This window comes from Artemia sp. Qi Xiang Cuo, chromosome 18 (assembly GCF_049724085.1).
Source record: "Artemia sp. Qi Xiang Cuo chromosome 18, ASM4972408v1, whole genome shotgun sequence".
Lineage (NCBI taxonomy): Eukaryota > Metazoa > Arthropoda > Branchiopoda > Anostraca > Artemiidae > Artemia > Artemia sp. Qi Xiang Cuo.
In genome coordinates this window covers 48139218-48155464 of record NC_142811.1, presented here as the reverse complement: position 1 = coordinate 48155464, position 16247 = coordinate 48139218, and the positions used below count along the sequence as shown (strand labels likewise).

Below are 16247 nucleotides of genomic sequence, written 5' to 3'. Positions count from 1 at the left end.
CTCTGAAAATCAAATACGTAGAACGAATTGGCTATCTCAAAATTTTGATTGTATGTTTTTGGGGAAATGGTGGGCGTGGAAGGGGTGTTAGTTGCCTTCCAATCACTTTTGACCCTTAAAAAGGGCACTAGAACTCTCGATTTCCAATCGAATGAGCCCCTTTGAAGTTTCTACGAAGACTCCTTCTATGTTAAGTGCCTCTGGAAAAAATAAATAAATAATAAAACATGGGAGCCGTATGGCCTTTACTATAGGCAATGCTATAGCGTTGCCTCTGATATATATTATGAGGAAATCTAGAAATATCTCCACCCCAGACCAGTCACCCAAACCGTTAGAGAAATGTAATACCTTTCGTAATTCTTTCTTCAATATTTTACTAGCCTACTAAAAGAGGTAGCAAGTTCTTATCAGTTTTCTTATCGTCCAAATACTATATAAAAGCATTCATCTTTCTAACATTGTGTATCAATTCATTAGGAAGTTTTGATTTGTGAACAATATCAGAGATGAATGCTCAAACGGTAAGTTTCTTCCAGGGTTGTTTTTAGATCAGTTATGTTCATTTTTTTTTTTTATCTTTTCTTATTTGTCAAACATTGAAAGGCAAATAAAAGTAATTTGTGTAATATTTCCAGAATCACGATATCCAAAAAAAACAGGGGAGTTTTTTTTTCTAATTTCTTTGCATGTGTATTTCCACATTTTGTTTGTTGTTTTTTTTTACTGTTTTTTTTAATATACTTCCCATTTTGTTTGTTTTTTGTTTTTTTTTACTGTTTTTTTTTTAATTTTATTGGAAATTTCATTTGAATCCTCCTGGTTGTTGTTGTGCACAAAACGTCTAAAATGCACGAACCTTGAACTGTGAGAGTAAAAAAGTGAAAATAAAAAAAAAGAAAACTAAATCGACAAGAAAAAAAAGAATTAGGAGTAAAAGTAAAACTTTGGTGTATTTGTTAATTTTCGCTGTTGTTTAATTTTTTTTTCACGCGTCTTAAAGTAGTTTTTTATCTCTTATCAAAGTTCCCAGGCCCAAAATCTGTGTACTTTCACAATTATTCCTATAATTTCTATATCTCAAGTATATACATCTCAAATATATACATCTCTAATTTTCTTTATTTATCTAGATTATACCAAATTTTAAAATTTTCCTGATCCCCTCTGCTAGTAGGGTCACATAACTTGTCCAGCAACTCGAAATTCAATTTGATAAATTTAAAGTTTAAAAATTTTAACCACCAAAAACAGTTACACATTTCAAACAATTTCTGGTAACGAACTGTAAGTAAGGAGCGACCCGGCTCAATAGTGACTGCAACTCTAAAGATGGAATTTTGATACATGTAGATATATCAAAAGAATTAGAATCTCATGCTGATTTCAAATATATAAGTTACAACAAGTTTAATCTTTCCGATCAAAGGCTTCGAGCCTGTGGAAATGTGCCTGGTTTTTCAAAAAAAGGGGGAGAAACACCCACTAAAAGTCATAAAATCTTAATGACAGCATCGGGTTCAGCATATTAGAGAGCCCTACTGCAGAAGTTTCAAACGTCTATCTGAAAAAATGTGGAATTTTGTATTTTCTGCCAGAAGAACGATCACGGATGCGTATTTTTTTCCCAGGGGTGATTGTAACGACCCAGCCGTCCTAGAATATCGTGAGAGGGCTCATCTCATTTAAACTGAAATTAAAAGTTCTAGTCCCCTTTTTAAGTGATCAAAAATTTGGAGTGTAACTAGGCTCCCTTCCACGCCTCTTTTTATCAAAATTGCCAGAACATAATTTGATATAGCCATTTTGTTCAGAATAGCGGAAAGGCTGGATAACTATGACTTTGGGGATAACATGATCCTCCCCCACAGTCCCTGGGAGAAGGTCTTTAAGTTAAAAAACTGATCTGTTGTTTACGTACAGTATTTGTTATTGGGAAGTATGCATACATTTTCGGGGAGGGGGGGGGGGTCTGCTGGTGGGATTTTCCACGGGGATAATTTTCTGTGGGGAGGGAAGTTACAAGAGGGAATTTTTCAAGGGAACTTTTACACTGGAGGACTTTGCCAGAATTCCTATACAAAATTCTTCTTATGTCTTGCTTTCCAATTGCCAACTCAATTTTACGCTTGAAGGTGTTAAGGGTGATTGTCCGGGGTAAATTTTCACCAGGATCGGAGGAGGGATTTTCTATGAAGGAATAGCCTTATTTCCTGACATTATTTAAAAAACGATCAGAAATTAAATAAAATAACAAGTTTTTTCAACTAAAAGTAAGAAGCAACATTAAAACTTAAAACGAACAGAAATTATTACGTATACGACGGGGATTACTCCTCCACAACACCTCATTCTTTACGCTAAAGTTTGAATTATGTCCAAGTTCTTTGAGAACGACTCCTGAAACACTGTGTTCGTTTAATTAGAACAATAAGAAGCTCTTTTTAAAAGTACTAAAAAACTTTAACGCAAAGAGAGAGGTGTAGTGGAGGAGTATCCTCCCTCATATACGTAATACTTTCTCTTCGTTTTAAGTTTTAATGTTGCTTCTTAATTTTAGCTGAAAAAACTTGTTTTTTTTTATTCAATATAAACATAATTTGAAAAATCCCACTGAACTTGAATGATTGTTTTAATTTACCTTTGACACAAATACAGAAATCAAGATGACTTTTGACCTGAATAATTTTATTACGATTTAGGACCTTTTGCCCACAGTGTCATGCATTGAGGTTTGGAGAAAAACTGAAACAAAAAAACAGCAATATGTTGGTGAATGTTAAACTGCAATGCATAAGGAAATGCAGTTCACAAAGAAAAGTTGAATATTTATAGACATTACTAGTAGCCTACGTTTGTCACTTAATTTGGAAAAAATATTTTCATATATGTGTTATCTCGGAACGCAAAGATTTGAACTATATTTAATTTCCAAAGTTGAACTAAGTTCAGGTTTCCATGTCAACATTGTGTTGCATAAAGGCGTTTAGCAAGCATACATAAAAATAGAAAAATTAGCTAAATATTTTTAGATATTACTAAGCTTTTTTAGCGCTGAATTCAGAATGAATTTCTTAGTTTATTTCGAAAAACAAAATTAAACTAAATTTCAATTTTTCCTAGCTGGGCTGTTACGCAAAAAAAAGTTAAAATAGGCGATAAGTATTTTTTCACTTAATCTGGAATGCTTTTTTGTTTTCTTATGGAATGCAGTAACCAAATCTATATTAAATGTCAAAACTCGTATTAAATTTAAGTTCCCATGTCAAAACTAGTATGCATAAGGGATTTTAGCCACCCCCCTCAACATGTTCAGGGTACAATTCTTGCCCCCGGAATATACCCCCTCCCCCTGTCGGTGCATGTAATTGTGATGAAAGGGGAATTTTTCACGAATAATTATAATTTTTGATGAACAACCAAAGTTTTCTTTTTAGTTTAAAAAAAAAACTTGTTATAGAGAAAATCAATGGGGAGCCTACTTTTTGTAATATGGTTTGCATTTTAGAACGCTATATTTGCCACAAAGCTCCACCACGATTGGAATGCCTCCACCATGCTTGGGATCCTCGGAAAGAAATTCTAGCTTTTGCGGCGGTGGAGATATTTTTTACTTAGAATATTTCAAAATAAAAGCACCCAAGCTGTCATTTATTGTCTTAATTTTAAAATTTCCTGGTACCAAGAATATTATTTTTGAGTTTATAGCACAGTTCGAGAGAACCCTCTTCTGATTTTTATCATAGCCTATATTTAATTTTCTGCGTGGGTTTGTTTAATCTAGTATCTTTCTATTCCAGATTGTATTTGCCTTTTTTATCATGATGGCTTTGGTCAGGTCTGCTCCTATCGAGGCTGAAGCTGTGGCTGAAACTACTTTTTCTGACACAACGTTGTCGAGTTTGGACACTAGCCAACCGACATTTGGAATTAACCGCCAGGAGAGGCAAATGCTCAGAAGGCATCATTGGCACCGTTATGGTGGGGATAATGATGACAATGATGAAAGGGAAAAAGAAAGAGAAAGTATCTTGATGTTGCTAGAATCATAGACGTTGCACAGTATTAAATCAAGTGTACAAATTCAGAACTTGATTAGAACTTGACAATGTTACAAATTCAGTGTTCTTCGCTTAGCCCATTTTTATATTGTTTTCCTGACTAAAATATATTTATGATCCCAATAAAAAAAAAACTTTGTAAATTCCCACGTAACATCTAAATTTCAGATGCATGGTAAGGCAGAAAAAACATATACTTATATACTGGCAACAGTAAACTTCCGGGAAGATTGGTGGCTCCTTCTTGATATCTTGGGTACCTCCAGATGCACAAGCGGATATAAGGTCTAAGGTTGTGCAGAAAACGCCCGGTCCTGCTGCAAGATCATCATCAATAAGACCTGTTCATATTACAAAATAATCTCGTGTATTTTCTAAAAAAAAAGTTGATGTTTCCTCTTATTGAACAACAAGAGAAATCACTTTTTTGCATGGGTAGCACTGATATGTCCTCTTTTTTTCTTCTTTTCCTCCACTCCTAGATTGGCGCTAGAGTATCACGGAGAATGGCGAAACGCCCATTCTACTATGACTGAGACTTCTAAATTTTAGTCGTAAAATGGGGATCTAGTGGTCTATTTTTAGCACCTTCCCAACCCAAGTAAGACTTCCCAACCCAAGTAAGACCTCTGAGTAAATTCCCTTGCAAATCACAAATCACCTTGATGAGTTTATCTGGTATATCATATAAGAATTGTACCTTCGCCAAAGCTGTCCCAATCACTGAATCAAACGGTTGCTTAAAATCTATGAAATTGAGGACTAATGGGAATGGATGACTCACCCAATTTTCAATTATCAATCTATGAATGAAAATTTGTAGATGCACCCTCTCCCTTTTAGAAGTGTAGAACTGTAGCGTCTTTTTTTCCAAACATGAAACACGTTTGATATCACGTCACATGGCTCTGAGCCGTGTCGTCACAGCCACACTGTTTTTCTCTCAAAACTTTATTTGCAACATCTCTAAATTTAAAAGTATCATCACAATAATTGATTTGCCGCTTACAGAAGCCCAGCTGCTACATTAAGACAAAAATATGGTATTAAAATTAGGGATTTTAATGCCCGGATTAGAGCAATAGAGATTGGTAGTATATTCTGTATGTTCTTTGGATTAGGTCATTTGGATAGGAAAAAGAAAAATAGCAATACTAATAGGCTGCTACAGTTTTAGAGGTACAACAATCTAATTATTAACAATAAGGAAGTTATTCATAAAATGACCCCCAAGTTAATGGGAACTCGCATAATGACCCCCAAGCTCGCATAATGGGAGGACGGCACCCCTATTGATTATATTTTTGTAAATCGATGACTGAGAGGATCGATAAAGGACATATAGGAGTGCTGTTATTGATCTTGACAGTGAAAATTCTAGTAGCAGTGTCTGGATTGTAGTAGATATCACTACTTTGATGTTAAAAGTATAGTGGCAGGGTCTAACCTCACCTTAGACCTTATTTCCTCCATTACCTCCAGAGGCACAAAGGGAATCAGTGAGTAGCCTCCAATTTTCCCTCGAGTAGGTCGCTGCGTAAGTGTCCTCCCATTTTGAGATGAGACTCGTCTGTAGGGCTCTTCTGTTACGTTTGTATGTTCCATGGAGCGTGTTCTTTGGTCTTCCTGGAGGGTGGGTGCCTTCCGGTTGCCAGTGGAGGAACATTTAGGAAGTCTATGATCTGGGTAGAGTCTAAAGTGAACTTGAAACCAAAAGCTTAGGAGGAATCACTATCTTCTTGGTAGCTATGACGTTGATAGACTCAATAATAAGAGTTCGAGAGGAACATTTTTTAGGTTTGGTTGAAGAGAGATTCAGTTTCAACAAAAATTACCTGAGTGAGGGAACTTAAGAAATTAAAACCGAGTTAAAAAGGGAAGGTATGGGTTGGGTAGGTATTAAAAATAAGATGCTGGTTGTTCATTTTATGACTGAAAAGATAAAGGTACGTATCATAGTAGTATGAGAATTGCGCCCCTCAATGATGTTCCGGTGCCAAGCTAGCAGCGGAGAAAAAAAAGAGGACATTACTACAGATGTAAAGTAATTTTCATTGCTACTCAAGCCAGGGGGTGTAAGTCGCCTATAGAAGGTTTTTGGGCATGGTAGTTTCAAAAGTGTACTTTTTGTTTTTACTGTATGCCATTTTTTAGGGGTTTTAGACTATTTTTCGAAACTCCCAAAAATTAGTTTTCGAAATAACATGTTACAATTAAGACTAATCGAGATATTAGTTATCATTCCTAAATCAGCTACAATTGATATTTTCTTACACTAGCCAGTTTATATTACAACCCTTTTTATTTTGTTGCTATTGGCAGTGGTTCATTCATTACAGGGTTGCAGCTACCGCTACAACCATGATAAATAGGAAGGTTCGTGCCATAAAAAAGAAGTCTGCATAATTCCCAGGTATAAATTTTAAAATTATGAAATAATCTGAAAGTTTACGGATTTTGAGGAAGATATGCTTTATTATTTTCTACTTAAAATATAATTAGTTTAAATGAGAATATAATTGAGATATAATTAAAGTAATGTATACTAAAAATATTAAATATAATATAATAATTAATAAAAAAATAGAAATTATTTATAATTATATTTTGATTAGATTTTGACTTTTATATTTGACAATAATTATAGTAACCTACTCAGAAGGGGCCGCCCATGGGAAACGGTGGCGGATAGGGGAACCCTCTACAGATATGTAGGGTACATCCATTAAGTAGGTACATTTCTTTTACCTTGGTGGCCTACTCTGTACTTACGGTGTACTTGCTAGCTAAAGCTTTCGAAGACTAGCAAACCTTTGGAAAAGTAACTATGTATCCAAAAAACTCAAAATTCACCTATTTAATAATTTTAGTTTAGTAATTCCGATTGTCATGTATTGATACGAAACATGAACACTAAAAATGTTTCCGTCGCATCGCTAGAGCCAAATACACCGACCGAATGACAATTACGAAAGTACACCAAAGGCTCCAGTCGATTGAAACCATTCTCAGTCAAACAGTTCGTGGTAACAAACTGTAAGTAAGGAGCGATGCGGCTCAATAGTAACCAAAACTCTAAAAATGAAATTTCAATACCAATAGATATGTCAAAAAATTGGCTTACTATTCTGTATCCAAATATATAAGTTTCAAATATAATAAAATTAGTGTTATCCATCAAAGGGTACGAGCCTGAGAAGATTTGCCTTATTTTCGAGAAAGGGGGACCCAGTGGTCCTGGAATAATGGAACAGGGCTTATTCAAACAGAAATTAAAATTTCTAGTGCCCTTTAAGTGACCAAAAAGATTCGAGGACAACTAGGCACCCTCCCCAGCCCCTTTTTTCCAAAAATTGTCCAATCAATATTTTTAGATGGAAATTTTGTTCATCATAGTTGAAAGGCCCAATAACTTTTCCTTTGGATATAACATAAACCCTCCCCCCCCCTATTTCCAGGGGAAAGGTCCTTAAGTTATAAAATTCGTCCATTGTTTACACGTTGTATTTGTTATTGAGAAGCATGCATAAATTTCCGGATGGGGAGGGGGACAAATTTCATACCTGTGGGTTTTTCCACGGTGAAATTTTCAATGGGGAGGGAAGGTTCTATGGAGTGAACTTTTTCAGGGGAATTCTACAATAGGGGAACTCGTCATAATTCCTATACAAACTTCCGTCTCAACTTGACGCACGAATATGTTACTGGAGGGGTAAAATTTCACTGGGGTTGAATTGTCTTGAGGATAATTCCGTGGGGAGGAGTATTCCTCCATCGAGGCACAGCCAGATTTCCTGGCATTACTTAAAAAAAGATCAGAAATTGAATAAAAAAACAAGTTTTTTTCAACTGAAAGTAAGGAGCAACATTAAAAATTAAAACGAACAGATATTACGTATATAAAGCGGGATGCCCCCTCCTCAACACCTCACTGTTTACGCTAAAGTTTGCATTTTGTCCCAATTCTTTAAGAAAGACTCCTGAGACACAAGGGTCGCTTAACTAGAAAAATAACAAGTTCATTTAAAAGTACTAAAAAACTTTAGTGTACAGAGCGAGGCGTTGAGGAGGGGGAATCCCCCTTCATATACGGAGTAACATCAAGAAACTGCAACTTTGTTGGTTAGGCCATGTCAAGCGAATGGAGCCGAGCCACCTCCCAAAAATCACGCTGGAAGGATATCTGAATGGGCTCCGTCCACGAGGCCGGCCACGAAAGCGATGGATAGAGAACTTCGATTTTTGGCATCGTCAATTTAGCCCAGTTATCACATACCTGAATAATGTGCAGAACCCATACGCATGAGCTAGCAAGAGTGGCCCCAAAACGTCCAACGAGGATGATAAACAAGTAAGGGGGACCTAAACAAGTAAGTAAGTATATTTTGTAAATATTTTTTATAATATATACGGCATGTTTTTGATCGAGATTACTGTTTAATCTTGAAAAATACTCTATATTAAATTAGTTAAACAAAAATTGTGGAGAATTTAGTCCCCCAAAATACTTTTAATAAATAGAAATAGCATAAAACCCAAAAGAGCCGCGATATTTGCGAAACATCGATTTTTTGTTTTACTTTTGACCTTCGAGATTTGTGGTCACGGCGATCCTGCGGAAGATAGGGTTGGTGACATGGTTTAGTGTGTCACAATAAAATATATACGAGTATACAACTGACTCTCAAATTCTTAAATTCTTATCCTATTTTGACTAAAACGACTGGACTAGTAAAGATTTGCTCTTTTAATAGAAACGAAAAGTCTGGAAAAAAATTATTACATATACGAAGAATAAAACCTATCTTTTATGCTGATTCAAAACACATGTATTAATTTTAATTTTGAAATCAAATTATTAATTCTAAAGAATTTAATAATTATTAATAAAACCCTCTGATTTTATTATTACTGAATTGTTTTTATAATTATTATAATTGTTATCATTAATTTATATAATTGCATGATATATATATATATATATATATATATATATATATATATATATATATATATATATATATATATATATATATATATATATATATATATATATATATATATATATGAGAGAGAGAGAGAGAGAGAGAGAGAGAGAGAGAGAGAGAGAGAGAGAGAGAGAGAGAGAGAGAGAGAGAGAGAGAGAGAGATGTATGTATATATGCCTAACTTGGCATCTGAAATTTAGATACTCGTTGGGAATCTAAATAAGTCTTTTTTAAGGGCAGCATAAATATATTGTGGTCAGGAGAACAGTATAAAAATGGACTAAACTAAGAATACCGTATAACGCTTTCAAATTCTAAGGAGCACTTAATTTAAAACTGAACAATGTCTATGAGTACAGCAACATCAAGATACTTTCTCTGTCTTTCTCTCTGTCATCATTATCATCATGATCCCCACCATAATGGTGCCAGTGATGTCTTCTGAACATTTGTCTCTTCTGACGGTTATTTCCGAATTTCGGTTGACTAGTTTCCAAGCTTGACAACGTTGCGTCATAAACAGCAGTTCCAGCCACAGCTTCAGCCTCGATAGGAGCAGACCTGACCAAAGCTATCACGATTAGTAGGGTAAATACAATCTAGAACGGAAAGATATGAAATTAAACAAACCAACACGCGCAAAAAAATTGGGTGAACACAATTAAAACCAGAAGAAGGTTTTCTCAACCCGTGCTATTAATTGAAAAATAATTTTTTTGGTACCAAGAAATTTAAAAATTAGACAATAAATACAAAACTGGGTGCTTTATCTTAAAATATACTAAGAACTAAGAATTCATTTATACTGCCATGACAAATTGACGTTTCTTTCTGAGGGAGTACCATATTTCAGAAATTATATTCATCAGGTGGTGCGTACCAAGTGTGGCAGAAGTGTGTCAAGCTTAGCAAAAGTTTGCCAAGCGTGGTGGAAACTTTACCAAGTGTGGTACAAATGTGTAATAAACGTGGCATTCTGAGATGTACATCATGTGGTGAAAAGTGTGCACCCCTCTATTCTTTCTATGACTCAAATGAGTTTTTTAAGATAAAATAAATAATTTTGGCTGATCATTACAGTTTATAATTAAATGTAGAAATATTTCACTTCATAACAATTTATAACTATTCAAGCTAGTTTCGATGTTGTCGTAGGATAGATTGAAATTTTAAAAGACTAAAAATTATAGGGTCCATGACGATCCATAGCTATTATAAGGCAAATTTTGTCATAACCCCCCAAATCTTTTATTTTTAGACTTAACAAATGTCAACTTTTATAAGAGGATTACTTTGACCCTACTCATTTATGTTATGTTTCATGTTTATGTTTCTCGTTTTATGTTTCAGGATAATGTACCCTTCGCTAAAAAAGGAAAATGGTAGAAGTTTACATAGAATCAAGGCAAAATGAATTTTTTTAATAAAATCCCGCATTTAGTAAATATTTACCACTTTTCTGAGCAATATTTACTGAAAAATTTGTTAGGCTCATATCGCCTTTTTAATAAGGTTAATCATATAGCTTTCGAGTTTGTATTCCATAAATTCATTTATAAACATTTTTAAACTTTTCAAAATCTCTTTTTTTATTATACGTATTATAAAAATATATCTGACGTTTGTATCTTAAATGTAAAGCCTGGGGGGCAAAAAGAGCCGCATGGATAAAGACCGATGTATCTGCATTCCAGTTATGAAGTAACATATGTTCAAAAGCTAACATTTGGAGCAATCCTATACTAAGCTACTTAAAATAAAAATTATGATAATCATTTTATAATTTTCGGTGAGGAGCCCTACATATCGGTACAAGTCGAGAGAGAGGGCTTATGCTAGGATTTAGTCATGTGGAAGAATATATTTGGACTAAAGGTTCTATATGGATGCTAAGGGACAATATGATCTACTTGTTGCGGAAATATTTTCAAGATGGAATAAAAAGGTACCATTTGTATGCTTACATGCACCAAGGGGGGAAGGTTTGCCACGGAGCAAGATTTGTACCGTGAACAGTACATCCCTCGCAATATGGATATTGTGCTCAGGTTTCAAATACATTTAGAATGTGATGATTGTTTCATTTCTTTCTTTTACGATTGAACATAAAAGAAAGTATTCACTCCAAATTTAGCGAAACAAATCTTGTTAATGTCTGCGCAGTTACCTTTTTTTTTGGGGGGGGGGCTAAACTCTTTGATGCACAGCAGTTTCGACATGGGAGCTTGAATTTAATGTGAGTTTCGACAATTAATATAGTTTTGGTTACTGCATTCCATGATTACACGTAAATTTCTTCCTGATTCAGTAAAAAAAAAAAAAAAAAAAAAAAAAAAAAAACTTGTTTAACGCCTTACTTAACTCCTTTATGCATGACAGCCCAGACTGGGAAAACTAAAGTTAATTTAACTTTCGAAAATTAATTCTATTTAGTTTTTATACACCATGATAAAACTAAGAAACTCATTCTGAATTCACAGGAAAAAAGCTTAGCAATATCTAAATCTATTTGACTAACTTATTTTATGATTAGCTGGTAAACGCCTTCATGCAACACAGTATAGACATGGAAGCTCGAAGTTTAATTACCTTTGGAAACTAAATAGAGTTCAATTATCGTGTTTAATAATGACAATTACTTTTAACTTTCATTCTGAATTCACTGACAAAATTACTATTAACATCTACCATTATCCAACGTTTTTTTTTCCTTTTTTTTTTTGTTTGGTTTCTTTGTAGTGCTGAACACCTTTGTGCATTGAAATGTAACATTCACCAACATTATCTGTTTGTTTTTTTCTGAACACCACAATGCATGACAATGTGGTAATGTTGGTCATGTTGATTTCTATTTTTGTGACAAAAAATAAATTAAAAAAATCATTCAAGTAACAGTGAAGTTTTTCAAATTATGTCTGTAAATGTTTAACTTTTTTGTGGTTAATATCCTTAAACTTTATATTTCTCAAATCAAGTTTCGGGTTTTTGGAAACTTTATGTGCAACTAAAAGTAGAAAGGTTCAAGGAAATTTTGAAATTTGGTGCAATTTTGAAAAATAAGTGAAAATAGAGATCTACATATTTGAGAAATAGAGATTATAGAAACTACTGCTACTTCTAATACCAACAAGTCACTGCAGCACCAAACCGCATGAGGCCAACACTGTGTGCTCCTCCTGCCTCTCAATCTAATCAAAGACTTCCTCAAAGCTGTTAGCACTTTCAAAAAAGCTTTCTATTCTAATTAAACGGCCCCTGTGTTTCAATAGCCGCTCTAAAAAAAAATTAGACAAACAGTCAAACTTTAGCGTAAAGAGCAAGGTATTGAGGAGGGGGTAACCCTTCATACAGGGAAATAAGTTCTGTTTGTTTTGAGTCTTAATTTTTCTCCTTAATTTCTGTTAAAAAAATTGTGTTTTTTTAAATTATATTTCTGATTGTTTTTCAAATAATGCCGGCAAACCTGGCTCACCCTCCATGAAATATACCACTCACGGGAAACTCCTTGTTGAAAATTTCATGCAACGTAAAGGGCACCCCCCCCCGTAAAATTTCTTCCAGACAACTCCATCCTCACTGAAAGTCTCCCCATCCCCGTAAAATTTCTTGCGGACGATTCAGCCTGAAAAATTCTCATCAGTATACTTTCATTTGAAAAAGAGTTTAATTTTTAATCTGTTTCTCGATCACTCCAGAAATGCCTCCTTCCGTGGAATTTTTTTCCTGGAGATCAAAATATGCGGAAAATAGCCCCCATTTAATTCCCCCCGAACGTCCCCACATAAAAAATTGATCTAGAAAAGCGAATGTAAGACATTTAAAAAGAATTTTGAATAGGATTTATGTCAAATCCTCCCATTGGAACATTTTGCCTGGAAATTCCATCCTCTAAAAATTTTCCTCCCCAAGAAAGATTCTCCCTATGGAAATACACCTCAAGTGCCACCCCCCCCCCCACAAAAAAATGTCTGTATACTTCCTAATAACAAATATTAAACGTAAACAATGGGCAATTTACAGGCCTTTCCCCACGGACTGTGGGGGTCATTTTACCCCTAAAAAAATAACTATTTGATCTTTCAACTATACTGAACAAAATGAATATATCAAAATTTTGATATGATAACTTTGGTAAAAATGGGCGTGTGAGGGGGGCCAGTTGCCGTCCAATATTTTTGGTCACTTAAAAAGGACACTAGAACTTTTAATTTCTGTTCCAATGGATCCTCTCACGATCTTTTAGGACCATTAATTGAGTACGATCACCACTGGCAAAAACAAAAATAACACGGATACGTTGCCTGTCTTCTGGTAAAATAGCAAAATTCCACATTTTTGTATATAGGAGCTTGAAACTTCTGCAGTTGAGTTTTTTAGTAAGCTGAATCTAATGGCGTGATTTCATTAAAATTCCTTAAATCTTAGGGGGTGTTTCCCCCTGTTTCAAAAATATTTCCAATTTTTTGAGACTCGTAACTTTTGATTGGTAGCACAAAACTTGATGAGTCTAATACATTTGGAATCAGCATAATAAGCTGATTCTTCTGATGTATCTCTTAATATCAAATTTCTGTTTTTTTTTTTTATAGTTTGTTTATTATTGAGCAGAGTCGCTCCTGAATTAAAGTTCCTTACCACGAACTAATTGATACTATGTTAACTATACTATTTTAGAACCAAATGTTGTATTGGTTACAACTAGATTGTTATATCTACAAAATTGAAGCTCCCTGGGATCCTGTCTATTTGTTCCTGTAGCTGTTAATAAAATTCGTCTGGGTCACTACTGTCTCCTTCAGTCGATTTTGCAGGTAATTAAATAAAAAAAACAAGTTTTTTCAACTGAAAGTAAGTAGCAACATTAAAGCTTAAAACAAACAGAAGTTACTACATATATGAGGTGTTGCCCCCTCCTCAGTACCTCGCTCTTTACGCTAAAGTTTGACTGTTTGTTCTAATTATAAAGAATGACTCCCACAAGGATCGTACAAGGACCGTTTAATTAGAACAATAAGCTTTCTACAAATTCAAAAAGATTTTAGAGTAAAGAGTGAGGTACTGAAGAGGGGGCAAACACCTCGCATACATAATAATTTCTGTTCGTTTTAAGTTTTAATGTTGCTCCTTACTGTCAGTTGAAAAAACTCGTTTTTTTAGTTAATCTCTGGTAGTTTTTAAATTAATGCTGGGAAATCCAGCTCCCCCACCCATGGAAAATTCCCTTACACCACAAAAACTTCCCCATAGAAAGATCCTCCCACTTAAGCACCCCACCAGATATTCCCCCTCCCTGAAAACATCTTTACACTTCCCAATAGCCTGTGTAAGCAATGGGCAAAGTTCATAACTTGCAGCTTTTCCCCCGGGGGCTGTGGGGGCAAATCATCCTCAAAAACAAAAATATTAGATCTTTCAACCATGTTGAAGAAAACAGCCATCACAAAGTTTTGATCAGACAATTTTTGGGTAAAAAAGGATTGTGGGAGGGGGGCTAGCTGTTCTTCAATACTTTTGGTCACTTAAGAAGGGTTCTAGAACTTTTGATTATTGATCAAACGAGCCCTCTCCCAATCTTCTAGGAATGTTGGCTCGATGCGATCACTCTGGGGAAAATGAACAAAAAGCAAAAACAAAACAAACAACAAATAAACACGCATCTTGCTTCTTGCATCTTGCTTCTGACAAAAAGTTCAAAATTCCACATTTTTGTATATAGGAGCTCAAAACCTATACAGTAGAGTTCTCTGATATTTTGAATCTCATGGTGGGATTTTCACTAAGATCACTTGATTTCTTAGAGGTGTTTCCCCCCTTTTTCAAAAATTAAGCAAATTTTCTCAGGCGTGAAACTTTTGATGGGTAACATTTAAACTTCATGAATTTTATATATTTTGAATAAGCATCAAAATTCAATTCTTTTGATGTATCTATTATAATCAAGACTCTGTTTCTTACAGTTTGGGTTACTATTGAGCCACATCGCTCCTTACAGTTTGCTACCGCGAACTGTTTTAAAAAGAGCATGCACCATTGATGACTATATTTACTTTTTATGACTATATCCTGCACTTTTTAGTCATAAAAACATCCTATTATTAATGCCTTTCCAACCTAAATAAGTCTTAGCAGCTTCCTTATTCATTATGAGCCCTACTCCCTGTCTATGTACCCCGTCCCCTCTACCTGAGTATATAAATTCAATGTCATTTAATTTCATCTTTCTTAACCCTGGCATACGAGTTTCTGAAAGTTGTAATAAGTACCGTTCAAAGCGTCTAACTTCGCCAGTCAAAATATCGATAAGATATAAGCTTTTTAACTTTTTAACATTCCAAGTTGCAATTTTCATATTCGTTAAATCGTTAGAATTATTATTGCCTCAGGAAAAATTATGGCCCCAAAACCAGTGCAGAATAAGGACTAGCACATTTTTATAAAGCGCTTAAGCTGGCTTAAAACTAAATGTTTTGGCTTGAAAATCTCGACAAAACCTACTTTTATTTACACCTTAAACGTTTGAAAAAAAAAAATAGAAAGAAAAAATGAATATACTGAAGATGGACATTTACTCCTGAATTTGACCTTTTTTTTTCTTCTTGACCTTTAACTCTCGTAGTTCAAGGTTCGTACACATTGGACGTGCACAGTAATAACCCGGAAGGTGTCAAATAAAATTTTAGATCAACTTTATATTTTAGCACAACTTTAAAAAAAAAATGAAATTAAATCCAAAACAGCGGAACTATATAGGGAATATAAGAAATTTTGGGAATAAAAGACATCAAAGGATTTTCGGGGGGCTTGGTAGTTTCGGAAAGGTTACATAAATAATTTCAATTTACCTTCCAGTGTTTGACAAATTAGAAAAAAAAATAAACGTTCAAACTTACCGTTTGAGCATTCATCTCTGATATTGTTCACTGATCGAAACTTTCTAATGAATTGATACCAAATGTTTAAAGACGGATGCTTTTATATAGTATTTGAATGATAAGAAAACTGATAAGATTTAGCTACCTCTTTTAGTAGGTTAGTAGACTATTGAAGATAGAATTACGAAACGTATTACACTTTTCTAATGTTTTGATGGTTTGTCTGAACTGGAGATATATATATATAATTATATATATTTCGTCATAAAGTATGTACTATAAAACTTATTCGTATGGTGTGATAAACAGGGTTTTTTTAAATGCTT

At 34.3% G+C, this 16247-nt stretch overlaps 2 long non-coding RNA genes across 2 annotated transcripts; one reads left to right on the top strand and one right to left on the bottom strand.

Moving 5' to 3' along the window:
- Positions 1-440: 440 nt before the first annotated feature.
- LOC148941587 (uncharacterized) lies at positions 441-4185 on the top strand. The gene is made up of 2 exons (XR_016143285.1): positions 441-524; positions 3801-4185. It is a non-coding gene; the product is annotated as an uncharacterized LOC148941587 (long non-coding RNA).
- Positions 4186-9283: 5098 nt separating this feature from the next.
- Positions 9284-15979, bottom strand: LOC148941586 (uncharacterized). Its single transcript, XR_016143291.1, has 2 exons — positions 15940-15979; positions 9284-9648 (listed from the first exon to the last, which is right to left on the bottom strand). It is a non-coding gene; the product is annotated as an uncharacterized LOC148941586 (long non-coding RNA).
- Positions 15980-16247: the final 268 nt, after the last annotated feature.